This window comes from Dermacentor albipictus, unplaced genomic scaffold (genome assembly GCF_038994185.2).
Source record: "Dermacentor albipictus isolate Rhodes 1998 colony unplaced genomic scaffold, USDA_Dalb.pri_finalv2 scaffold_16, whole genome shotgun sequence".
Lineage (NCBI taxonomy): Eukaryota > Metazoa > Arthropoda > Arachnida > Ixodida > Ixodidae > Dermacentor > Dermacentor albipictus.
The window spans coordinates 8,862,699-8,890,658 of NW_027225570.1; the positions used below are offsets into that span (position 1 = coordinate 8,862,699).

At 44.8% G+C, this 27,960-nt stretch overlaps 1 long non-coding RNA gene across 1 annotated transcript; it reads right to left on the reverse strand.

The window, feature by feature from the left end:
* Positions 1-5,455: 5,455 nt before the first annotated feature.
* LOC135901715 (uncharacterized) lies at positions 5,456-26,575 on the reverse strand. Its single transcript, XR_010564238.2, has 3 exons — positions 26,061-26,575; positions 8,695-9,048; positions 5,456-5,795 (listed from the first exon to the last, which is right to left on the reverse strand). It is a non-coding gene; the product is annotated as an uncharacterized lncRNA (long non-coding RNA).
* Positions 26,576-27,960: the final 1,385 nt, after the last annotated feature.

Here is a 27,960-nt window from a genome sequence, read left to right on the forward strand (position 1 = left end):
CTTCCTTTAAATCCTTTAAATGACCTAAATGCAAGCGCTGTTTCTTTAACCTTTTTTTTCGCTTTAAGTGGATTTTTTCACGCGCCATCCATGACGTTTGTCTACGAACAAATTTACGTTTTCACGGCACAACCTTATCGATACAGAAGTGGCACATATCTTTAAAACGGTGCCAATGTGTGTAAAAATCAGTATCATTGAAATCGATAAGGCATGTTTCCAGATGTTCTATAGTGGATGCATCGTCTGCACGTGAGTAATCTTTGAAATAACAATGTTTCACAGTGTTATTAGGTAGAGTACAAGCGACAATGAGTAAGTGAACACTGACAAGCAGGTGGTCAGAGATGCCTTCCACAATTTCAACAGTGTAATCAGGTAATCCTCTTGGCAAAAATACCAAATCCAGTACAGATTTGCTAATTCCTTGTACACGTGTCGGTTCCTGAACTATTTGTATGAGGTCATGTGTTAACATTATGTTAAGTACACTGTTTAAATTGTTGCTGTTTTGAGGAAGGGATTCATAACGCTCCCAGTTAACGCCTACCAGGTTTAGGTCACCATTAAGTACCAATTTGTTTCTCTGGAACCGAGACATGTGCTCTTCAAGTTTTAACAGATAATCAGCTGATGCATCAGGAGGTCTGTATATGGCAAACAGAATCAAGGTATGGCCCCAGCATGAGATCTTTATGCACAAACATTCAAGGTCGGGAATTTCCTCCAAGAGAATAGCCTGTATGTGGTCTTTAATTAGAACTGCAACGCCACCTCCCCTGAAAGGCCGATCCCTACGAAAAACTTGGTAACAATTAGGTAATGCATCCTCGTCGGCTATTTCAGTCCGCAGCCACGTCTCGGTTATGACGGCAATATATGGGTCATGTTCTAGTAAAGAAACCTCAAAGGGTTCCGTTTTGTTAACTACACTACGAGCATTTACGGTGATTAAGCGCAAGTGCTTGTCACGTTCTTTGGAAAGGCGTCAATGGTCGGGCTGCTGAGAGCGTTGATTGTTTATCTTGACGCGCATGTTTTTTTGCCTCATCCCAAAATAACAAATCATTATTGACCCTAAGTTTATCATGAAGCAGGCGTACTTTTTTACCCTGCAGTTTTTCATCTTTCGCGCTTTCCCACAGAAGCTTCCGGTTTTTTAGCGTTGCTTGTAAGTAATCATGTTGTACAGACATGCCTGAATTTTTGAGCTTGCTGCAGTTTTCAAATATAAGTTTCTTTTCGTTGAAATCCTGCAGATAGATTATGACCGGTCGTTTGCTGCCTTGTCGGCCTCGCCTGTGAATGGGGCCGATTGATTTGCACTGTACTTGCAGCTTATCCCTCATTACCTCGGTGAGAACTTTTTCTTTGAGGGCTGCTTCCGTTTCGTCGACACAATCAGAAACGCCATGAATTATTACGCTTGAACGCCTATTTCTGTCTTCGAAATCAGTTAGTTTCTTTGACTGGAAGCCAATAACATTTTCTATAGACTTGAGAGAAGTTTGAACCTGATCCCTTTCCGTCGGAGAAGATTCAGATAACCTTTTGTCAAGTTGAGTGTACGTCTGTTGAAGGTTATTTATCAATGTTTCTATGTTAGACAGCTGGACTTTCATTTCTGAAATACCGTTACGGATAGCAGTTTGACTCATGACGTCATGATTTAATGACATTGAAGGGCTACACCGCCTTCCATCTCAACCAGACAAGGTGCCTGTGGTTTTGATCCGTTTTGCCAACCGATCCACAAAAACAGACTGGATTTCAAAGCGCAAAGAATGCGAAGATGACATTCGATTCTTTGATAACCTGACGGCTTCTAGCAGGAATTTACTGTGGCTCGCTAAAATGAAGGTCAAGGAAATGAAGTACGCTTTCGTCTGGTCAAAGGAAGGAAAGATCTACGCTCGAAAGCAACCTGGTGCACGAGCCATCAGGATCGCTTGCGAGGAGGACATTGATAAGATGGTTGAATCACTGTTCCCGCGAGACTGCGCAGTACACCTGCTCAACAATGGCTTATTTTACTGCCGAGTCATTCACCGACTTTCTAAAGGATGGTGCTTACAATCCTTGCAACACACTATCTCTTTACCACTTGAACTGTCAAAGCCTAAAAAATAAATCAGGAGAAGTAGAAGCTGAATTAACTAAACTGAACTTTAATTTTGACCTTATTGCCTTCACTGAAACATGGTTTACCTCAAATGCAGGTGTCAGCGAGTTTCCTGGTTACAAACCCATTTCAGTATTTCGAGATGGAAAGCGTGGTGGTGGGGTATCTTTATATGTGCAAAATTATTTGTGCTTTGAGGTCTTGTCGGATTATTCAATTGTTTAATTGTACTGATTTTGAAACTGTCTGCATTGCTTTTCATAGAGTTGCTATTATGGTTGTGTATCGCCCCCCTCAAGGAAATTCTGACAATTTTTTTCGCTTCATTGATTGTTTTCTGCAGTTTGCTAACCAAAACAACTGGCGTATCATTGTGCTAGGTGACTTCAATATTAACTTTTTGGAGGATAACGCTCTGAAGATTAACTTAAATGAAATAATGCTCTCTAATGATTGTGACAGTACTATTAAATTGCTTACTCGCATATCCTTGCACTCTGAAACATTAATTGATTTGTGCTTCACTAATTTCCCACCTCAGAGTTGCATATCCGGTGTTTTTTCTTCTGGAATTAGCGATCACTTGCCTTGCTTTTCACTTTTTCCTGATACGACCAAATTGAATAAACGCGTTCACGCTCGTAGAGTTAATGATGAAAAGAGCATCTCCAGATTTTGTCACTCGTTGTCTACAGTTAATTGGGTAGATGTATATGGTGAAAATGACTCGTCCCGTGCTTATGATATATTTATTCAGAAGCTGCTTGAATGCTATTACGCTGCGTTCCCAACTCAAACTATAAAAATACATAGAAAGGCTGGAAAAGAATGGATGACAGGAGCACTTTTGAAACAAAATAAAGAAAAGAACAAAATGTTCTCTCGTTTTTTGGAAACGCGATGCCCGGATGATTTAGTTAAGTTTAAGAAGTTTCGAAATAAATTAAACTCAGATCTAAAGAAAGCTAAATCTTTTTTCTATATTAATAAGTTTTCGTCAATCTTACACAATCCTAAATTACTTTGGCAAGGTATTAACGTTATTATAGGGAACAAGAAGAATTGTCTTCCCTCTGAGCTGAAAGTCAATGGGGTGAATTATGCTGGAGTTTCACTTGCCAATATGCTGAATGAACACTTTTTAGTTGCCGGAGCATACCGACCCTCTGCTAGCTGTCATTCAACTCGGTCTGTTGACTCATACTTACCCTCTTGCAGTACTGAATCTATATTTTTGACCCCTACTTCAGTGGATGAAGTTACTTCTATGATTAATTCATTCAGGAACACCTGCTCACCTGGAGATGACGAAGTTGCTGCTTTTCCTATCAAATGTACTGTAAATATTATTGCTGGCCCTCTTACGCATATCTGTAACAAAATGCTTCTTTCTGGTGTATTCCCTAGCAAATTAAAAATCGCGCGCGTTACCGTTTTATTCAAAGGAGGCAATAAAAACGAGCCAAATAATTACCGTCCTATTTCGGCATTGCCTCTGTTTTTGAAGTTAGCTGAGCGTATACTCTATAGGCGACTAAACAATTTCTTACAAGCTAAACATCTTATCTGGCCCCAACAGTATGGCTTTCAGGCAGGTAAATCAACAGAATCTGCTCTGTTAGATATTAAAAACTCTATAATTAACAATTTTGAAACTAAGCTTTTTTCTGTTGGAATTTTTCTCGACCTGCGCAAAGCTTTCGATTCTGTGCAACATACAATACTGCTCCACAAATTAAAGACTTACGGGATCCGTGGAGTGGCAAATTCACTTTTGGAAAGTTATTTAACTGCACGGATACAGTACACTCAGATTCATGATGTAAAATCCAGTTTTGGTATGATAAAATTCGGTGTCCCTCAGGGTTCAATTCTGGGACCACTTTTATTTATTCTCTATATTAATAACATTGTAAACATTCCATTAACTCCTAATATCATGATGTATGCTGACGATACTAATGTATTTTTTTCCGGCTCCAGTCTCCAAGTAATTGAACACCAATGTAATACCTGGCTTGAGGAGTTAGCGGTTTGGCTCTATGTTAATCAACTTCAATTAAACGTAAACAGAACAGAGTTTATGCTCTTCCATCCAAAAAACAAACCATTAGATAATCACATCAAACTATTTTTTAATGACTTTAACGTCGAGCAAGTTCATAGTTGCCGGTTCCTTGGTGTGTTTTTTCGTAGCGATTTGGGTTGCAGTGATCATATAAACTACATTAGACTAAAAATGGCCAGATCTATTTGTTATTTATCGTGTTAAACATCTCCTCCCACTACAAGTTACAAAACAGTTATATTTTGCCCTTGTTCAGTCTCACCTGGTGTATTGCAACCTAGTGTGGGGTACATGCAACAAAACTGATTCACACAAATTGCTTTCTCTCCAGAAAAGAGCTCTACGTTTATTAGGTTCAAGTTCATCTGTTGAAGCAAATCTTTTCGAAACATTTCATGTTCGCAATTTCTTTCATTTATTCAATTTTAGTTTGGCTCTTCACATTTCTTATAAAATCAAGCATGACTTTAACTCTTTTTCCAATACTTATAATTCAAGAAACGTTGCGTATGGTCTACGTTCCGTTGCCCTATCTACTGTAAGACCCAGAACAAATTATGGTAAACAAACAACCGATTATCAAATTTTAACATTGTGTAATGCCTACCAGTCTCTTACTCAGATTGCTTTAAAAGTTATAGTGTGTCTGTATTTAAGAAAAAACTGACGATTCTTTCCCCCCCCCCGGTTAAATTTCAGCTAATTCTGTATACTTGTTTTGTTCTGTATAATTCTGTATAATGTTCTGTTTATTGTTATATATGATATTTATTATTGTCTATCATTAACTATTTTTCTATTGTGATCATGTTTGCTCATTTGTTTTTTTTCTTTTTTTTTCTTTTGTCCATTCAGCCCCCGTTTCCATGATGTGTGATCGGGGTGTAGGCCTTGTCAAGAGGTATGCTTGGTCTACCTCCTTTAGCCTCACCTCGAGGGCATATTGTATATAATATGGCCAAATAAACATACTACTACTACTACTACCCTGAAGCAACTCTTCAAACAATTCCTTCTGCGTGGGACCTGGGTTTGATTCAATGTCCCCACAGAGAAGTAACTTGCACACAAGAAAACATTCATGGGCAAAGTCTAAACACTTCTGTGGGCACGGCAGGACAAAAATTCCACGACAATCAGTCTGTAAAGAACTACTGTAAGGACTAACCTGCGGAACGCAGAACAGAGTTCTGGTTAGCGTCATTGCCAGTCCGCGTCCGCTGTGCCCACAGAAGATGAACCGGTGAGGTGCTTCTTAATAATATTTGGGGTTTTACGTGCCAAAACCACTTTCTGATTATGAGGCACGCCGTAGTGGAGGACTCCGGAAATTTTGACCACCTGGGGTTCTTTAACGTGCACCTAAATCTAAGCACACGGGTGTTTTCGCATCTCGCCCCCATCGAAATGCGGCCGCCGTGGCCGGGATGAGGTGCTTCTTTTATAGTGGTGTTCTCAGGTGACGTCACACCGCGACTACCAGGTGGTGTCGCTAGTGGAGCCAGGTCTCCAGGAAATAACCATGGTGTCATTTGGCCACCAGTGTTATCCGGACGAAGTTGATAGGCGTCGATGGCATCGCTTCTATCCCGGCACCGTTTCTTCCTGGTAGATAAAGTGGTAATTCTGACAATGCTAGACTATGCATGTGTAATTTGGGGCGTTTTTACTAAAACTGACACTAACAAGATAGAAATGGTGCAAAGAAAAGCAGCTTCTTCGATTTAAAACAGTTTCGGACACACTTCAGTGACAGATCTCTTAACAAAAGTGAAACAGCCACCATTAATGCAAAGAAACCGTATATCACGACTAAAATTCCTTTTTCAACTTCTTAACGGTCATTATAAGACTGATCTCACGGGAATGATTACTTTTTCATCTAGTTATGCTACTAGGCAACGACATATCCCAACAATAAGTCCATTTAGTACGCGTAATACCTGGTTTAGGTATTCCTTTTTTCCAAGAACAGTGGTTGAATGAAATCATCTAACCAATGACCAAGTTTTAATATCATCACTTTCGGCGTTTGTTTCAAGTATTGAGTAAAAATTTGTTATCTTGCTGTGCCATTGCTATGTTCAAACTCTGTTGACCTGATTTGTAGTGTGTTCGTTGCCTATGCTATAGTGTTCTTTACATATGTATTGTTTCCCAACCTGATAAAAGCCCCAGTGGGGATTGCAGTATAGATAAATAAAATAAATTTAAGAAATTCCAGAAAAATTAGTAACAAAAAAAGGCTGCACATATGTTTAGTGATTTTCAATATTTTGGCGTCAATGCCGTCGATTCCTGTAGATGAATTTCTAGCGAATCAATTACCTTTACTATTCCATGTGGTTCGAAACTGATGTTACTAATTGGTGGGAGCACAAAGACCGACGCATCAGGAACGTTATTCAAGAATTCATTCATATAAGTTTTACTGAAGGCATCGTTCAGGATATTAGGAATTTCAGAGTGGGGAACCAGAAATTCACAGTCATTGCAAACAGATATCAAGTGAGATTGATTTGCATTTAAAGTGTTCCAGAAGCGCTTAGGGTCAGTTTGAAGCATAGAAGGTAGAGCGCTGGAAAAAAAATTACGATTCGTCTGTTGCGATGAAGTGTCAAACTCTTTGGGTGTGCTGTAATACTTCACCCATGTGCAACCACGGTTAGTTCTTTTGGCGGCTCGGAACAAAGGTTTCTTTTTATTATTTAAACGATTTAGTGAAGCAATAAACCACGGGAACCCTCTTGCTGTGTTACTGTGATGCTAGGAATGTGAAGTTTTATTAAGCTTTGTAACTCTGTCTTAAAAAAGCAACTAATTAGTTTCAAGGGAGCGTTGTGGGAAAGCACAGGGAAAGCTATAAAAAAATATGGTTAGACTCTCCTTAATACTTGCGTAGTCGCCTTTGTCATATAGCGTGAGAATCTTCGTGTTTTTTCTGCTTTTAAGTATGTCGCAAGAAAACGCGGAGTGCACAGCCATGTGATCGCTTAGGACATGCAGGCAGGTGACAGGGGAGAAGTGTTCAGCATGGGTAGATATAGCGCGAAATCAGGAATGTTAGAAGAATGATCTGTGATGCTGGTTGCTTGGGTCACCAACGGTGACAAACCAAATGTGAGACATACATTTACAAATTCGCTAGTGCCGCTATTTTGCAATAACATTGAAGCAGGATCGGACTAGTCAACCGAAGGGAGATTGAAATCATCAAAATGAAAAATCGGGCTGTTAGGGTATGTCACATTTATTGTGCCTAGGGCGTCGTCAAGTAGTTGCAAAAAGAAGTTGTCGCTGTTAGGGACACGATAACAGAGACCAATGAGAACACATGAATGAGAAGCGTTGCAACTGAACCAAATCATTTCCAATGGAGACGCAGTTTTCACAGGCGAACACCGTCTATTAGGGTTAGTACACCACCACCGCGTGAGCCATTAGGCTCTGCGAAATATGTCGAATTTCGCAGTGGACGACAATATTTCGTTGTCATCGACTGACAAATTCAGCCACGTTTCGGTTAGTAAATAACGTTAGATGAAAATGAACTTATTAGGCTGCATAACGAGTCTCGCTTGGGAACAACACGGCGGACAATAGCAAGCAATATGGACAAGGTGCATGGATGTGGCGTAATGGTTTTACTCTTCAGTTTTGGGACAATGCTAGGAATTTCGCTCAATAACGTGATTGTTAGAGTGGTCAAAAACATAGGTTTCGTTATTTGTGAGAATCTTTTCATGCCGTAACTGGATTGTAAGGTTCTGGGCCTTTGCAAACTCAACGAGGCGTTTGCGGACGAGGCGCGTGAGCGCCGACAGATCCTGAACGACACTGCCGCCTTTAATCTTGCGGGCCACGCTCAATATTTTCTGCTAATCCTTCTAGTTGAAAAATTTCACTATAATGGGACTGCATTTGTTTCCATGGAAATACCCGAGGCGTTGTTCACGCTCTATTTCACGGGAAAATCTTAAGGATGCGATCAATGAAATCAATTATTGCCTTTTCCCAGTCCACTCAGGTTTCGTTCTTCTGACCTTTAACTCCGTAGAAGACGAGATTATTTCGCCGAGATAGGTTTTCAGTATCGTTAATCCGGGCGGTCAGCATTCTTAGTTCATTCGTGTTTTCATTGGTTGCTGCATGCATTTCATGAATTTCGGACTTGATAGTTTCGATAGATGTGTAGGCAGACTCAATCTTCTCTAGTCGACCTTTATATTTCGGTAAATGTTCTCTCATGATCAGCCAATGCCATTTGAATTTTAGTTGTTCAAGTATGGCTGCCTGCCCAGATTGTAATTCCTTTATCGTTTTACCACATCGAGGGAAACTTCGGGAGGACCGGGTATGATGCAATATCACCGGCTAAGATCAGAAGATTACTTAGTATGCATGCACAGTCATACAAAGTGGTGCAAATGCAGCCTGAGCTCGGCCGCACGAGAAGCGAGCGGTTGCTACTCCGTTTTGTAGAAAGGCAGTGAGTATTCATTACCTGCACGAAAACGATACGGCGAACACTGCCCCTCTTGGTCGTGCTTCTAACCCCCTGAAGGCTGCGCTGCTCCGATCCGGCTTTCTAAGGTGATGCCAAACAGGCGATTGCGCGGTCCCAGAATTCGGGCCATTCCACGATGACAAAAATGGCTGAAGGCATGCGCTGATGCAGAGGCTGTGGTGGCCAGGGCGCGCGATCAATCCGAAATCGGCTGTAGGTGCAGGTCGCTTGATTTAGAAGGCGGCCAAGAGGGTGAAGACTGACGGGGTGAACAAGCCGGCCTGCAGTGGCGGGGCAACTGACGTGCAGGGGAAGAGGATCCATGAGCTGCAGGCACCAGAACCGGAAGAACTGCAGGAAAAAGATGCGGCGAACACTAGCACGGCCCATCTTGGTCGTGCTGCCGATTACACTCCGCTTCATCGTAGAACAGCCCCTGGTACTCCATGAAAACGCTAGTTTAGAAGCATGGGGTAGCGCCAATGCCAACGGCGTACCACACACTTTACCCTCTAGTCGACTAAGTTCGCAGTTTAAACAAAGAACTGTATCAAGTATCTAAATGCACGCATTGCTTCCCAATTTCTTCGTTATCTATCATCCATGTTTCTTTCCCGCTTTCACCATACTGCAGAAACGGAAGTTAGGTCGAGTTTCCGGTTGAGATGATCCGGATTGAATACCTTGTGAGATAGGAAAATAAGCGCTGTTGGCTGCTTTGACAAACATTCGCACAATGACGTGTGTGTGTATATATATATATATATATATATATATATATATATATATATATATATATATATAGTATTTGCTGTATGCAAAATAGAAAACAATGCAATAAAATCATGCGAAGCAAAGCGTAGCTCTGTAACCTCTCTGGAGACGTGAACACATGATATCCGGTGCTATCTTAAGTTACACTTGCATTCCCACGGTATCTCACAAAGCGAACTTGAGTGGGGTAAATTTTTCGGTTCAATTTTTCCGCTCCCACAAGTCCCACAATTCATTAAGGTGAACTCACTTTAATGAATTCAGTTTCACACTGTCAGTGTACTTACACTGCTTTCTAGCCTAATCGTGTATCTTTATTCCGAATTAAGAAACAACAGAAGGTCTTGATCACCCAGCACCCCTCCTGGAATTCCTGGCCAATGCAATATTTCCACAAAATAATGTTTTACTGTTCGGTGGTGAAAAATGTAAATGGTACATAATAGGAAGGCGAGCTTCTAATTAGAATTAGTCTTGTTCCGGTTTCGTACGTGTAGCAGGCTGAAAATTAATAATATTTATAGAAACATCAACGCCCACTGGAAGGGAAGCAGGCTGGCAACTGTCTCCTGAAAGGGACGGCTCGGCTGTACGCTTGAAGAAAAGGATAGCGAAAGAACGGAAAGATAAGACACAACTCCACGCTCTCCGGTTCTTGGTCAATCCCCCATAGTGGTTATGAGCGTTACGTGGAGTGAAACCAACCAACTTGCAGCACGGACAGCAGATGATAAATGTGTAAAAATTGCCTCCAAGAAGGTCTGCTCGAATTCTATGTGCTTGCAGTGCGTGCAGTCCTCGCAAGATGACGTGCTCTAACCATGAAAACTTGCGGATGACTGAACAACAAACAATCAGTGCTGTAGCCGGCGAGCGGGAGGTCGGTAATGTGAAGATCACTTCTTCATGATTTTGTGATTTTTCGCTGTAGCCTCTAAAGCTTGTATTCAGGAGAATGGCCCTCTTATTGCAGACGCACTCCACCCGAAGAAACGGGGAACCGACGTGAAGAGCTTCCCCTAACCTTGTCCGTTACGCCTTTCAACTCCCTTCTTGAAACACGTACCTGTCCGGGTGACGTTCGAGTAACGTGGTTACGCTTGGCGTACTTTGCGCCGTCAGGCGGTGAATGAGGTCAGAAATTGTTTTCGTCTTCAGTGTAGGGCAGTGTACGGAGTGTGCGGCGTGCGGGTGGTCATCCCTCAAGGCACCGCAGGGGGCCGCGATCGCTCATGCGAGGAGCGGCGAAAGCAAGCCGTGCCGGTGCCGTCTGCTCCGTGCAAAACGCGAACCCTGCTGCAGATGGTACGTGAAGCTGTCGCTGACAAATGAGGACGTCTTTACGTGCGTCTGTTCATCAAGGGTAACCGGCGGATGTCGTTTTTTTTACGTTGTATTTGTTCTTAATTTAACGCCTCCCTTTTAGTGAGAATGGTTAGGTTTCTTTAGGCTGCAAAAATGTGAACTTACGTTGTGATAAGGATGCGTTTCTCATTTTGCAGAATTCATAAACTCAAGAAACAGCAACACTGTAGGCCCTTATGTTCGAAGATTCAGCAGCGAAGAATGTCATACTTTGTCGTTTTTTTTTTGCACGAATGGTCGACCATGGAAAGAAAACAATGTCTGAGCGTTTTTTTATTATTATAAATGAGTGTTTTGAAAGGCTGGTACCATGGGTGATTCACACTACTACTTGTCTCTTTGGCAAGTAGCACATAGGTCATATTGGCTCAGAAAAAAAAGAAAAAAGAAAGAAAGAAAGAGTGCATTGTATTTCGATAACTATAACCCATAGCCTACATAAACTTTAAATTATCATATTGTACATCGCAAGACAAGAATTTTTACAGCAAATAATGTGAATTAGTATTGCGCCGCAGCCACTTTAACTTCACTTCTTTTTCAAGGAAGTGCAGGCTGTAATACAATAGATAGAAGGTGACAGCGTATCTTGCAACAAGATGAAGGGATACTTCGCAGAAACTTATAACTGCAGCATAGGGATACTTGAGCGAAAGGCAAGTCTTGCAGCACATGTCATATCCCTCTAGTAATAATGCGCAATTCTTGACGATTCCGAAAGTTCTTTTAATGCCCTGTTTGCATTTTTGAAGCAGTTTGTCGGTCAGCTCACAAACAAGCCGCATCAAAAATGCCAGGAGCTCGAAAACATAAACAGACAGTCAGGAACGACGTTGACCAAGGCTGACGTTGAAGCCATAGTAGATGCAAGGTGCCTGATATTTCAAGAAGCCTTTACGAAGAACATTCAGGCCACAATTGAAAAAATTGTCCAATCAGCAGTCGAAAAAGCAGCCGCTACCTTCGAAAATAAGATCGCCTCGTTAAACGCCAAAATTGTTGGGATCGAACCACAGCTCAGCAATTTTATCGCGCATAGTAAAGAACAACTACATCACTATAGCACAGCTCAACAATTCGCGCCCCACGACTCGGAAGAAGGCACGGGCGAACAGCCACAGCGACTCTCACTCGGTCTCGCCCACTCGCGATCGCCGACGCGAATTCGAATCCTACGACGATGGCGACCCCTAACCACAAGAGAAAGAACCAGCATTCAACTATACGCATATGGCAATGGAATTGTATACCGCCCTCGACACGCCAATCTACAAGAATTCGTCAAGCTGAATCAACCCGACGTCATAGCACTACAGGAAACCAACACGCAGAACGTCCGACTGCAAGGATACGCCAGATATGCACAAACCCGATGAACTGCCATACTGATGAAGAAAAGTCTCACAGCCCAAGAGCATGACGTAGAGAACACCCAGACCGAACACACCTTAATCGAGGTTTTACCGGAACGAAATACGCAGAAAAGCCTATTCGTGGCCAGCGTGTACAGCCCGCCTCGCTACCAGCTACTGGACTTCAATCACTTTGTGCAAAAAATGAGGAAATCCACGGATGGACACTAACTCGTCATAGTGGGAGACTTCAACGCCTCGAACACGGCATGGGGCTATCATACCACCACAAAGAAGGGTGCTAGAGTGCATGATGCTGCCCAGCAACACAGACTCACCCTCTGGAATGATCGTCTCCAGACCAGGAGAATTGGAAACAGCGTCTCCAGGGACACAAGCCCCTATCTAACCTTTACTGCGGACGTCCCCGGGGCAGAGTGGAGTCGACTCCAGGAAACCTTATGTAGCGATCACCATATCCTCCAATTAGATGTAGCACACACCCGCAAACAGACCAAGACCGGAATCGCACGGCTAACCGAATGGAAATCCTTTAGGGATAAGCTAGATTCTGGAGCAAGCATAACTGATTGACGAGTGGCTCAAAAATGTATTAGACACAACAGGACGGTACACCAAGATCATACAACTCGATGCCGATCAATTATGGGGTTTTACGTGCAAATCCACTTGCTGATTATGAGGCACGCCGTAGTGGAGGACTCCGGAAATTTTGACTACCTGGGGTTCTTTAATGTGCACCTAAATCTAAGTACACGGGTGTTTTCGCATTTCGCCCCCATCGAAAAACTCGATGCCGATACACCCGCGGTCGACGCGCACCTTCTCCAACTCTGGGAGGCAAGACATGGCCTCCTGAAGAGATGGAAGCGAGAAAAGCTTAACAGAAAGCTAAAAGCACGTATCGCTCTCCTTACCAAGCAGGCTCAAGACTATGCGGACCACCTCGCCAGGCAGAACTGACACGCATTCTGTGACAAGCTACAGGGCACTTTGAGCACGAAGAGGACCTGGCACCTCCTGCGCGCACTCCTGGCCACTGAACCCACCAAAACGAAACAGAAGCAACATCTTCACAGTCTTATCCACAACCACGCCGGATCAGAAGAACACCTACTGCGAGAACTACAAAAGAAACTATGCGGAGACGCGCCCTCTACCGCGTCAACTCGCAGCAAAGAATACTCTGGAAAACCGAATCCTGAACTTGACCGACCCTTCACGCAGGCCGAAATCCACGTAACCCTATCCAAGCGGACTAGAAAAACTAGCCCTGGTAAAGACCGGATCGTTAACAAACATATACGCAACCTACCACCGCAGGCCACGGAGGCTCTCTTCCGTTACTACAATGAGTCCTGGGAGAAAGGCCTGCTGTGTGGAAACACTCGGACATCACCGTGACCCCAAGCCCAACAAGACCCTCAGCTTGGAGAACCTACGCCCAATTTCCCTCACCTCGGGCGCGGGAAAGCTTTTCGGACATATGGTTCACGACCGCATTAGCCAGTACCTGGAAGACAAAGGCCACCTACCAGACACCATGTTCGGCTTCAGACAGCACCTCTCAAGGCAGGACGTAACTATTCCACGACCGAAAGGGAATGCCTCGCCATCGTTTGGGCTACAGCTAAATTTCGCCCTAATCTTTATGGCAGGCCATTCAAAGTCGTCAGTGACCATCACGCATTGTGTTGGCTAGCGAATATAAATGATCCTTCAGGACGACTGGCGCGGTGGGGCCTCAGACTACAAGAATACGACATGACTGTAACCTACAAGCACGAACGAAAACACTCCGATGGCGATTGCCTATCACGCGCCCCCATTGACCCGCTGCGGCAATATGACGAGAATGACCACGCCTTCCTTCGAATGATAAGCGCGGAAGACTTCGCTGAACAGCAACGGGCAGACGCGGAGCTAAAAGGCCTAGACAAATATTTGGAAGGGCGCACCGACGTTGTCCCCAGGACACTTAAGCGTGGATTATCTTGCTTCGCGCTTCAAAACAATCTACTGGTGAAGAAGAACTTCTAACCAGTCCGCGCCAACTACCTTCTTGTTGTCCCGTCAGGACTTCGTCCAGAAGTATTGCACGCCCTACATGACGATCCGACCGCTGGACACCTCGGATTTTCCCGGACACTATCGAGTATACAAGAAAACTATTATTGGCCGCGCCTGACCACAGACGTCGCCCGTTATGTCACAACATGCCGAGACTGTCAGCGACGCAAGACACCGCCGATTAGGCCAGCCGGATTACAACAGCCAGTCAAGCCTCCTTGCCGACCATTCCAGTAGATAGGGATGGACTTGCTGGGACCCTTTCCGACGTCAACAACCGGAAATAAGTGGATCGTCGTGGCGACGGACTACGTCACCCGATTCGCTGAAACTAACGCACTGCCGAAAGCTGTTGCAGCCGAAGTGGCGAAATTCTTTCTCGGAAACATCCTGCTGCGACATGGCGCCCCAGAAGTCCTCATCACCGACAGAGGAACGGCCTTTACAGCGGAGCTCACCCAAGCCATTCTGCAATACAGTCAGACAAGGCACAGGAGGACAACGGCCTACCACCCACAGATGAACGGTCTTACGGAGCGGCTGAATAACACCCTCGCCGACATGCTAGCGATGTACGTCGACGTCGAACACCAGACCGGGGATGCCGTCCTGCCGTACGTAACATTCGCATACAACACGGCGATGCAAGAAACAACTCAGATCACGCCGTTCAAGCTGGTCTACGGCAGGAACCCGACGACGACGCTCGACGCCATGCTGCGGCACGTCACCGACGAGGAAAACCTTGACGTCGCTACCTATCTCCAGCGCGCCGAAGAAGCGCGACAGCTCGCCCGCCTGCGGATTAAGAGCAAGCAGAGGACCGACAGCCGACACTACAACCTCGAGTACCAGCCCGGCAACCGTGTTTGGATATGGACACCGATACGCCGACAAGGACTCAGTGAGAAACTACTGCGACGCTATTTCGCACCCTACAAGGTCATCCGACGTATTGGCGCACTGGACTATGAGGTCGTGCCAGACGGCATTTCGCATTCACAGCGGCGCCGTGCACGATCTGAAGTAGTCCACGTGGTGCGCCTTTTACGGAAGCTGACGAACTTACTTATTTTGTTGTTTTCTTTGCTACGAGTGCTTTTGTTTATTACTTTCGTTTGTTTGCAGCATCGGGTCGATGGTTTTTAAGAGGGGGGTAATGACACGCGCACATGTCTTTATCGGGCGACAACGTTTCGCCGCCTAACAAATGTTATCGCACAGCGCGGGACGCGCCTGCATGTATCCGAAGTTTCTGGAAAGTTATCGATGCTTCGATCCGCTGTCTGTTGTCGCCGAACCTTATGTTATCTGTTTTCATCGCCTGGCGCGAATAGTGTAGAACTTCTATGGAAGGCACGCGGGTCCCAACGATTAGTCGGGAACATTCGACGATTGATGTATAAAAGCCGACGCGCTTGACCCGCGTGGTATCCTGTGTTAACTTCTGGTTTCAGTTTTGGGTCGTTTACGTGAGTGCGTCACTCAGTGCCAAATGCTGTAAGTTGCCTCCTGCTTCCCCTCGGAGAAATAAAAGAGCATTCTTCGTCTGGTCCCCGACTGAAGCAGTCCGGCTCTTGCGGCGCTGCGCGCCCCGGCCGTTTAAGCTTCATGCCGTAAATCCTCCGGCCGGCCGCCCCGTCGAAGCTACAACAAACTAGCAACGAGGTAAACCATTACTCTGCTTCCGACGTGCCCTTGCCGTACTACTTCTGCTCCTCCTCCTGCTACCGGCATGCAAGACGCCGCAACTTTGTCTCCTCCGTCAGCCGGAACTCCTCCGCCTTTGTTTTCGGTGCCCGGCATGGCGTTCGTACTCCACATGCCGCCTTTCCTGACGCTACCCGGCACTCCTGCGGTACCGTGGCTCACATGGAAACGGTACTTTCGCGCGTTTCTCGAGGCAGCCGGAGGCGAGGCACTACAAAACGAGAGGAAGAAAGCCATTTTACTGAGCAACTTAGGCTGCGAGGGGCAGCGTCTCTACTACGACCTCGCGTCGCAAACGAACCAGACGGCTACTACGTTCGAAGACGTTCTACGCATCTTCGACCAGCACTACGAAGAATGCACCAATCCCCTGGTGCACCGCATTATCTTCCTGGACAGGAAGCAACTACCTGGAGAAACCTTTCAGGACTTCGTCACCACGCTACAAAGACTAGCGCCTGCCTCTGCGTTCGGCATTTGGCATGACGAGTCCCTTCGCGACCAAATCCTCCAAGGCGTCGCATCAACAAGAATTAGAGAAAGGTTACTCTACGAAGGAGCGTCCCTCACGCTCAAGAAGGCCCAGGCAATCGGTCGAACCGTACAGCAAGTTCAAAAAGAACTTCAAGTCTTCGACAGCCATCACCTTCCTCGCCCGGGCGTGCAAGATGGCGGTTCGCACCACCCTTCTCCATCGACCCGGCGGCTTCAAAATGGCGCTCCGGGGCATGGCGGAAAGTTGCGACCTGATGAGGCCGGCCAACATGGCGCGCGGCCCGAACTCCGCGAAGCCAGTCGAGAGATCGCGGGCCATTGCTACCGATGTGGTTCACCTCACCACATCGCATCTGATCCAGGCTGTCCAGCCAAACACGTTTCCTGCTGTGCGTGCGGAAAAGTAGGACATTTCGCTTCAGTTTGCCGATCTAGGAACCGAAAGCATCGACAGTCCCCTGCTCGTGCGCAGCTTGGATTCGCTACATGCCAACAAGTGTCAGGAGTTCCAGCTGACCCAAGCGTTCAGCTTCCGTCTCTTCCGCATAACGCTCCCTCGGAGTCCGCCCAGGCGTACTCAGGACAATCGGGACTTGTAAAGGACTTCATCCACGACGTTCATCTTCGAACTTCAATGCAACCAGTCCCGGCGAAACTGCGTCCTCAACCTCGGTTTCTCCGTGAGGAAGTCTGCGCTGCAAAAGGTATTTCGCCCCTAGAAAATAAAGTTCACTCAGTTGTTGAGGCACCGCGGCCAACTGACAAGAAGTCGCTGCATTTATTTCTCGGTGTCACGCGATACTACGCTAAGCTGATCCGCAGTACGATGAATTGGTAGAGCCGCTTAGGAATCTGCTAAAGCAAGGACAACCGTTTGTCTGGGATCAGGATACGGAGTATAGCTTCCAGACTATTAAGGAGGTGATTGCATGTGAATTTGGCTCTTACGCCAAAAGTGTTAAGACGTACGTGGACCGTCGTCGTGCATCAAAATGCCCTCAATATCGCTCAGGAGATCTTGTCCGAGTACGCAACTCGAGAATATCTGATCCTAAATACTCAGGACCATTTAAGATGTACCGTAGGGTAGGTCGCAGTACTTTCACGCTTGAAAATGGCAAACGATGGAATGCATCCAAACTTGTGAAATGCCCTGCACTACAGGATTTTCTTGGAAAATTCACTGAAAAAAGTCACTTCAGTGACTACCCTTCCCTTGATGATTGTCTCCCACCTTTTCTTCCAGTTACTCCTGGTATAGGGGATACATTACGTTTCTTGTAGCGTAATTGTGCAGTACGCGCATCATTACTACGATGCTGACCGCCATACTAATTTGTCTTTCATGCCAAAAAGTTTCTAAGATTAAAATTGGTTACCATTCTTACGGAGGGACTATGGAGTCTAAAGTGCTTTTACGCACAATGCCAAATCCACGACAGCCACAGAGACTGTCTTGAGTCAGGCTCAGGGCGAATGAGCCACCCATCAGTGCTGTCCCAGGGGGCACACAGATGGGTGTTACTGTCTACTTTTGTGCTTTGTGAATTTGTTATGTGTTATCTGTGTGTGCAAGGCTGCATCTCATCGTCCTCCCAAGACGGGTACTGAAACTGCAGAACTGGAGTGCAATAGTTCATATTCAGTTTTCATGTGCGTTTTTTTTTAAATGGGGAAGACAAAGATATCAGTCTCTATTGTGTAAAGATGTCATCACTAATCATGTTTGTTACAGTGCTAACATGTGTTCTTTAACCCGTGACTTACTTCTGTTGCGAGGAGAGTGAGTAGCGCATTTTTCCTTTCAAGGGAGAGGTGATATGGTATCCTGTGTTAACTTCTGGTTTCAGTTTTGGGTCGTTTACGTCAGGGCGCCACTCAACGCCAAACGCTGTAAGTTGCCTCCTGCTTCCCCTCGGAGAAATAAAAGAGCGTTCTTCGTGCGGTCCCCGACTGAAGCAGTCCGGCTCTTATCTTGCGGCACTGCGCGCCCCGGCCGTTTAAGCTTCATGCCGTAAACCTTTCGTCCGGCCGCCCCGTCCAAGCTACAACAACCCATTGATCAGATTTTCGACGATCGCCGACTTTGTTCGCCGCTCTCGTTGTGCTATAAGTGTAGCCCGTTTGGTGGGCATAGGTTCGCCCAGTAAAATCTAGTTTTGCATTTCAGAGTATTGCTGTGTTCTTTGACGTCACGACCACGTGACATCATACTTCCTTCTGTTAGCTGTCTTACGCTTGTTGATTAACTTCAAAAGTTCTGCCAGTTCTATTCTAGCTGTAGGGTTAGAGGCTTTCCTACATTGGCGATTCTTCATCAGATCTTTCGTCTCCTGCGATAGCTTACTGGTATCCTGTCTAACGGAGTTGCCACCGACTTCTATTGCAAACTCCTTAATGATGCCCATAAGATTGTCGTTCATTGCTTCAACACTAAGGTCCTCTTCCTGTGTTAAAGCCGAATACCTGTTCTGTAGCTTGATCCGGGAATCCTCTATTTTGCTTCTTACCGCTAACTCATTGATCGGATTCTTATGTACAAGTTTCTTCCGTTCCCTCCTCAAGTCTAGGCTAATTCGAGTTCTTACCATCCTATGGTCTCTGCAGCACACCTTGCCGGGCACGTCCACATCTTGTATGATGCCAAGGTTAGCGCAGAGTATGAAATCAATTTCATTTCTGGTCTCGCAATTCGGGCTCCTCCACGCCCACTTTCGGCTATCCCGCTTGCGGAAGAAGGTATTCATTATCCTCATATTATTCGGTTCTGCAAACTCTACTGATAACTCTCCCCTGCCATTCCTAGTGTCTATGCCATATTCCCCCACTGCCTTGCCTCCAGCCTTCTTGCCTACCTTGGCATTGGAGTCGCCCATCAGTACAGTGATCGCCGATGGCATGTCTTCATACAAGCTTTCGACTTCATGGTCATCATGACTGGATGTAGGGGCGTACAGATCTACGACCTTCAATTTGTACCTCTTATTAAGGTGCACAACAAGACCTGCCACCCTGTCGTTAATGCTATAGAATTCCTGTACGTTTCCAGCTATATTCTTATTAAGCACGACTCCGACGCCTAGTTCTCGCCTCTCTGCTAAGCCCCGGTAGCACAGGACGTGCCCGCTTTTTAGCACTGCATATGCTTCATTTGTCCTCCTAACTTCACTAAGCCCTTTTATATCCCATTTACTGCCCTCTAGTTCCTCCAATAGCACTGCTAGACTCGCCTCCCTAGATAATGTTCTAGCGTTAAACATTGCCAGGCTCAGATTCCAATGGCGGCCTTTCCGGAGCCAGGGATTGTTAATACCATCTACTGCGTCGCAGGTCTGACCGGCGCCGTGGTCAGTTGCTTCGCAGCTGCTGGGGATTGAGGGCCGGGGTTTGACTGTGGTGTTCATATGGGAGGTTGTGGCCAAGTACTGCACCTGGGTGGCCAATCCTGCTCTGGTGAGGGAGTGCGTCACTGGTTATAGTGGCCGGGATAAGGCAGCACTCGGGGCCTGTTTGTGCAATTTTATGAACACGTGGATTTTTTCTTTAATCGGGTGGAAAATTGTGCGGCACCGCTGCACCGTAACCAGTCCAGTCCGTAACCCTTAATGACCATCGGTTATCCTCCCTCCTCATTACATGTCCTGCCCATGCCCATTTCTTTTTCTTGATTTCAACTAAGATGTCATTAACTCGCGTTTCTTCCCTCACCCAATCTGCTCTTTTCTTATCCCTTAACGTTACACCTATCATTCTTCTTTCCATAGCTCGTTGCGTCGTCCTCAATTTGAGTAGAACCCTTTTCGTAAGCCTCCAGGTTTCTGCCCCGTAGGTTGAGTACTGGTAAGACGCAGCTATTATACACTTTCCTCTTGAGGGATAATGGCAACCTGCTGTTCATGATCTGAGAATGCCTGCCAAACGCACCCCAGCCCATTCTTATTCTTCTGATTATTTCTGTCTCATGATCCGGATCTGCCGTCACTACCTGCCCTAAGTAGATGTATTCCCTTACTACTTCCAGTGCCTCGCTGCCTATTGTAAATTGATGTTCTTTTCCTAGACTGCAACACGTACTGTGCGACTGCCCAGCATATATGCTGGAGCGAAGGACGTTAGACAGTTTCCTAGCCAGCGTTGGCAGACAACTACTGTCGGAGGAAGCTATTCTCGGCGCATGGCCTGACACTGCAATTTCAATGCGTGCCACAAAAGTATTGTTGAAGTTCCTGCAGGACACCAAGCTCGACGAGCGGCTCTAGTGAGGCAACTGTCTCATGTACATAAGCACTCACCACTTCTCTTATCATCATCATCCATCCCACTACTTTCACTCCCCTTCCCTCTTCCCCAGTACAGAGTAGCAGACTAGAGCGCACTAGCTCAGGTCGACCTCTCTGTCTTTCCTATCAATAAATTCTATTCATATTTCCTGGACTGTGAAACATTACTTTAGTTTTCTGCAGATTAATTTTTAAACCCACTCTTCTGCTTTGCCTCTCCAGGTCAGTGAGCATGCATTGCAATTGGTCCCCTGAGGTACTAAGCAAGGCAATATCATCAGCGAATCGCAAGTTACTAAGGTATTCTCCGTTAACTTTTATCCACAATTCTTCCCAATCCAGGTCTCTGAATAGCTCCTGTAAATACGCTGTGAATAGCATTGGAGAGATCGTATCTGCCTGTCTGACGCCACCATTTATTGGGATTTTATAGGAGGACAGTAGGTATATTCTCCGAAAAATCGAAAATGACAAGAGTTGCTGTTTTGATGAAAGGCGGTGCTGCAAATATCAGTAGTAACCATAGACCTATATCAGTTCTGCCATTGTTTTCAAATATAGTTGAGAAAGTGGTTAATACAGGGATTACTGCCTATCTTAACAAAAACCAGTTAATTTCTCCCAGCGAGTACGGGCTTCAGAGGAAGAAATCCACTGAATCTGCCTTGCTCAGTATTAAGGATAAACTTACTAACAACATAGAAAATCATATGTACACATTAGGTGTTTTTCTAGACTTCAGCAAAGCATTTGATTCCATTAAACATAATATGCTTCTTAGCAAACTACCGTATCTTATTTATTTAGGAATACTGCAGGCCTTTGAAGGCCCAGGCAAGAGGGGAAAGGTACATACATAAAAAGAAAACACAATAGATTGACGAAGGAGTAAAAAAAAAAGCTCCGGAAAAAATGTAATAGAAAGTACAATTGCATAATGAGTAAACCACCTCTAAATTATGCATAGACAGTGGCAGATACAAATTGAAACACTGTTTCACAAGCACAATTTCATAGCACAGGAAATGTAATAGAACAAAAGGAGGAGTGAATAATTCAAGATTACTACAGCGCGCAAATCAATAAATATTGCACAACGATACAAACTGAAACGAGACTTCGTAAGAACAAGCACTAATATTAGATAGTAACTGACGCTATTGAGTCAGTGCTGAGAAGTTTGTTATAGGGTAGGCTGTTCCATTCCGTTACTGTTCGAGGGAAAAAGGAAGACATAAAGACATTGGTTCTACCATTATAAGGCGTTAATGATGCAGCGTGGCGATGTCTTGTTCGGCGGGCAGTAAGGGGTGTTATGCGAGGTGCGGGAAAAAGATATTTTGTTGTTACTCAGCAAGAAGAGAAATTTAAGCCTGTGAAATTTTCTTCTTAGTTGCAAAGACTGAATGTTGTGTTAAGCCATTAACTGAGTTTGGGAATCACTTGAGCGATATTTAGAGCAGATGAACCTTACTGCTTTACGTTGTATCATTTGTAGCGCATCGATGGCAGTTTTAGTATAGGGATCTTAAACAATAGCTGCATACTCGGGTTTAGGACGGACAAGAGAGGTCTAGGTGATAAGACGGGTTTCAGAAGGAGCGTGTTTTAATTTATGCCTGAGGTAGCAAAGCTTCCTAAAAGCGGAGTCGCAAAGATGGGAGATGTGCGAGTTCCAACTAAGGCTGTTGTAACACCGAGGTACTTATATTCATTCACCTCCGTAAGAGGTTTGGATGCTAGGCCATAGGTAAACGACAATATATTAATTTTTCTAGTGATCTTTATAAATACTGTTTTATCAATGTTAAGCTGCATATCCCAGCGCGCACACCAAGCTAGTACTATCGGCGTCAAATGAAGGTTGAACAGCGGAGCGCGTGGCCCAAGCACAAGTTAAGACATAGTGCGCGCCGTCCAGTCATCACCACTGACAGGCGCGCACATCCGATGTTGCCGCACTGCGCGATCCTCCTCTAGTGAGATAATTTCGCTTCTGTCCTGGTTCTTACATTTGAAAGGGAGGATATGAAAAATAAAAACGAAGCTAAAATATTTAAGTTTACGGCGAGTCTTGTCGCACAGATCGCCGAAGCCACAAGTGCTGTCGATGACGGTGCAGTTTGCACCGTCATCGCTCGCACCGCGCGGGCGAATCTACCTTGCGATGACGGTGCAAACTGCACCACACGCACCGCTATTTTTGTTGACAGCACTTGTGGCTTCGGCGATCTGTGCGACAAGACTCGCCGTAAACTGAAATATTTTACCTTCGTTTTTATTTTTCATATCCTCCCTTTCAAATGCAAGAACCAGGACAGAAGCGAAATTATCTCACTAGAGGGGCATCGCGCAGTGCGGCAACATCGGATGTGTGCGCCTGTCAGTGGTGATGACTGGACGGCGCGCACTGTCCTAACTTGTGCTTGGGCCGCGCGCTCCGCTGTTCAACTTTCATTTGACGCCGATAGTACGTCTTGAAGGTTAGAGCTTAGAGTAACTTGATCTTGTCGGCAAGTGATCTCATTAATGAGGAGGCAGTCATCAGCCGAAAGTTTTATTTGTATGGGTTGAGTAACAGTGTCTACAATGTCATTAATATATATGTTAAATAATAATGGTCCAAGAACACTACCCCGGGGAACAGCAGAAGTGACAGGAAGGGTGCTGGAAGAGCAATTATCAACTACTACGAATTGCGTACGGTTAGAAATATAAGCGCGAATCCAATTTACGAGATGTGAAGGAATGTTGAAATGTTCAAGTTTTTCTATTAGCTTTGCGTGCGATACAAGATCAAATGCTTTCCTTAAGTCCAAGAATATGATGTCAGTTTGCCCTGATTTGTCGATAATGCTAGCGAGACTGAACTACAGTGGTTAATTGGGTTACAGTGGAGAGGCCCTTTCGAAAACCATGCTGCATAGGAGATAGAATGGCTCTATAATCGAGAAATGTTTTGATTTCAGAAGCAATAATATGTTCTAAAAGTTTGCAAAAGATGAGATTAGTGAAATGGGACGATAGTTTGCCACTAGTGATGGATCGCCTGTTTTTAGTATCGGAACACTACGAGCAGAAAGCCAGTCGTTAGGAAGCACCGCCGATGAAAGGGATGCACGAAAGATAATTACGAGAGAGCGAGATAGCATTTCAGCGTACCTGTGAAGAAACACGTTTGGTAGGTTACCAGGCCCAGGAGATGATTTTGTTTTAATATTCAGAAGCATAGCAAAGACGCCAGACAAAGAAATAAAACTAAAATCATTGTGGTCTGCTACACCACTCACACGAGCGGAAACGGGCGAATTCGAAAAGACACTGTTAAAATTAGCATTGAAGTGAACAGCGATATCTTGTTTAGCAACGACAGGATTGCCCTCATGCATAGTATGGTCAATTGATTTACTTTTTTTACTAAGATAACCCCGAAACATGGAAGGAGCAGTTCTGATGAAGTTAGGAAGGGTGAACAGGTAATAGCGAAGTTTAGCAAGACTGATAGCCTCATTTAATTTTGCTTGGTGGGGTTCTACTATGTCACGAGAAATACCCTGTTGTCTTAGTCGGTTGACCTTTCTCTTTGTGTGCACTAGGTCACGCGTCATCCAGGGAGTAGCTCTATATGTTTTCTTGGTTTTATTTGGAATAAAGTTGTCAATACAGTGCGTACAAATATACTTAAATTCATCCCAAAGTTGAACGGTGTCATATCCCCCGAAACCGCTAAGACGAAGTCAAGATAATGCAGTATGTTCTCAACCCTGGCGCGTGAAAAATCTTTTACAGTAATAGTTTTACAATGAGGAGATCCGAGAGGATCAAGGTAGCAAGAAAAAAGCCACAAGTTCATGACCAGAAATGCCATGTTCAACAGAGACAAAGTAATTATCTAAAGTCCGGCTAATAAACCCAAGGTCAAGTATTGAGGCAGAAGTAGTGCTAATTCGTGTTGGCTCAGTGACCACTTGCGACAAGTTGTGCATCAAGATTATGGTACGCAATTGCTCATTATTTATATTACCATCAGCGCTAGGAGTTCCGTGAATCCAGTCAACTCCCGGAAGATTGAAATCACCTATGAGAAAAAAGTTTTCGTGCACAAACGCCATGTGATCACGCAGATCATTGGAGATTGCGGAGCTGAATCGGGAGCGCGGTAAACAGCAAAAATCAAAACAGAAGCATTATGGCATAAAATTTTGAAAGAGATCGCTTCAAGATTATCACCTTGACGTAGGAGAACTGCCGAAATATCTTGTCTCACCAAACTAGTAACACCGCCACCTCTAGCAGGTCTATCATGACGGAAAGCACGGTAATTAGAGAGAAAGACATCCGTATCTTCTATTTCGTCATGGAGCCATGCTTCTGTGATGACGAGAATGTGTGGGTTACGCGCAAGAATTATCGCGTCAAGCTGATCACTCTTGTTGATAACACTGCGTGCATTGATATTTAAGATTCGGAATTCTTGAGGGGGAGCAAGTCAATCCTTTTTTGAAGTACTGCGATAGTCGTGGATTTTAATCCTGGTGTTCGTGGCATCATTCCATATAAGGTATCCATTGTTGACCCGCAGTTTGGCGTCTGTCAAAGTAACTTTTTGCCTTCTTTCTTTTCAGCCTTCGCGCTGTCCCAAAGCAATTTACGTTTTCTGAGGGTTTCATGCGAATAATCATTTTGTACAGAAATTCTGGTCCCTTTTAACTTGTGGGCGTTTTTTAAGATTGCATTTTTCATTGAAGTCCTGAAAGAACATAATAACGGGTCTTTGTTTACCAGTCTTTCCTAAACGGTGGATTCTTCCAATCGAGCTGCAATTTACGTTTAGCATATGGGAAAATATGTCAGTCACAATTTTTTGCTTAAGCTCGGTTTCTGTTTCAGCGGCTTCCTCCCGAAGGCCAAATAGTATGAAATTGGAACGCCTACTCCTATCTTCCAATTCTACTATCTTGGTTTCTAGAGATTTAACGGTTTGTTCGAGCTCATCAACACGGGCGACACGTTTTTCTAAAACAGCGAAACGATTGCCCTAATCAGTGAAAAGTTTTTCCATATTATTCTGCTGCGTTCTAAGCATCGCCTTATCTTCGACTAACTTAGTTTGTCCTGCCAGTGTTTATTGCAGCACTTTTTCAATATCGGGGCCTGGATTTGTCACAACGTCAGCGCACAGCAAAAGTAAACACATACAGTACACTTTGTAAGCAATACTAGCACAACGCCGGGGGCCCGGCAAGAGCGAAAGACAGCGGCAATCGCTCTTAAATGAGGCAGAGTAGTAACTAACCTGCATGAAGCAGAGGAAAGGCTTGTGAGGCCACATGCCCGCAGTTTGTCCGCCGTGCCCACTGAAATTGTGCAGCTGCATTCGTCCTTTTGTAAAGCAGCCCACTGATGTCCCATGATGTGTAGGTGGCGCTATGGTTGGATTGCGCGGGACCAGAGCTGGCGTGACGTGGAAGGAAGGTGTTTCGTGATAACTCTCCATCGTTGCTGACGTGTTAAGAAAACATGTGGAAGGAACAGGCACATTTTGGCAGCTTGAACATCCGGTAGAATACTGTTTCGCTGATATGGTCGCTCCGGTCAAACCAAGAACGAGAACCTGCATGAAGTAGAGGATAGGCTTGTGAGGCCACATGCCCGCAGTTGGTCCACCGTGCCCACTGAAATTGTGCAGCTGCATTCGTCCTTTTGTAAAGCAGCCCAATGATGTCACATGATGTGTAGGTGGCGCTATGGTTGGATTGCGCGGGACCAGAGCTGGCGTGACGTGGAAGGAAGGTGTTTCGTGATAACTCTCCATCGTTGCTGACGTGTTAAGAAAACACGCGGAAGGAACAGGCACATTTTGGCAGCTTGAACATCCGGTAGAATAACTGTTTGGTGATACGTCGCTTTGGTCAAACCAAAAACGAGCACCTGCATGAAGCAGAGGAAAGGCTTGTGAGGCCACATGCCCACAGTTGGTCTGCCGTGCCCACTTATTCGTATTATTAGTGCCTCGTATTATGGATTACGAGGCACTCCACTGAAATTATTGTACAACTACCTTTCCGGTCGTTTCCAGTAGGTTGTTATTGAGAATGCCACGTCCAATCCTGAGCTAATAAAATTGGGGGTTCCTGAGGGGTCAATCCTAGGACTTACTCTGTTTCAAAAGGATAGACAGCTGGGCGAGTTGGTACGGTAACATGATATTGGCTTCTAGCGCGAAGTGAAACACGGACACAGAAAGGAGCAGACAGGACGAGCGCTAACTCTCAACTAAATTTTTATTGAAACGAAGAACATATATATACTCTGTTTACTCTGTTTCTTTCGTGCACCATTTACATGGTATCTATCCCACAAATACCTCCTATTATCGTTTACGCTGACGACACAAGTACATATTTTTCTGGTGACAATTTAGGTTCCTTAATTCCGCGGGGAAACTTATGGCTTAAGAATCTATCTGACTGGCGTATTACAAATGAACTTTCAATAAATGTTGACAAAACTAACTACATTGTTTTTACCCCTGTTAACAGACCTGTATATATTAATAATGATGTGACAGTCGAGTCGTGACCGCTAAAAAAAGGTAAAACAAATTAAATTTTAGGTGTTCAGTTACATGAAAACCTTCTTTGGTCTTGTCATGGTCACTATAATAAACGCAATATTGCACAGTGTATTGGTATCATTAAGAAGTTTCGTTTACTGTTGCCTCGTTATTTACGACGTCAACTTTATTTTAATACTTTTCACCTGCGACTACACTACTGCCTGCTTGTCTGGGACACGACTATTAGGTCTAACATGAAAAGCCTCTATCGATTACAGAAAATAGTGTGCGCTTTATTGAAAACCTACCACAACGTAAATCAACATCAGTATATTTTAGGCAGAATCGAACCGTGGACATTGAATCACTATGTAAACTGCGATTATCAGAGTTTGCATTTTCAGATTTCAAAAGTAATCCGCAACTCTTCTATTTAAGGTACACCAAACATGAATCTCATTATGAATTGAGGAGAACGAATTTCATCAAATTTAAATGTAGGTCGAGCTTCGGAACACAGCTAATAACTTGGCAAATTCCTGATTTCTTAAACCTTTATCCTGATCTGATTGACATGATCGAAACCTGTTCCTCTTTGGCGGCTTTCTGAAAACAGGCAAAGAGTTTTTTCTTGAAT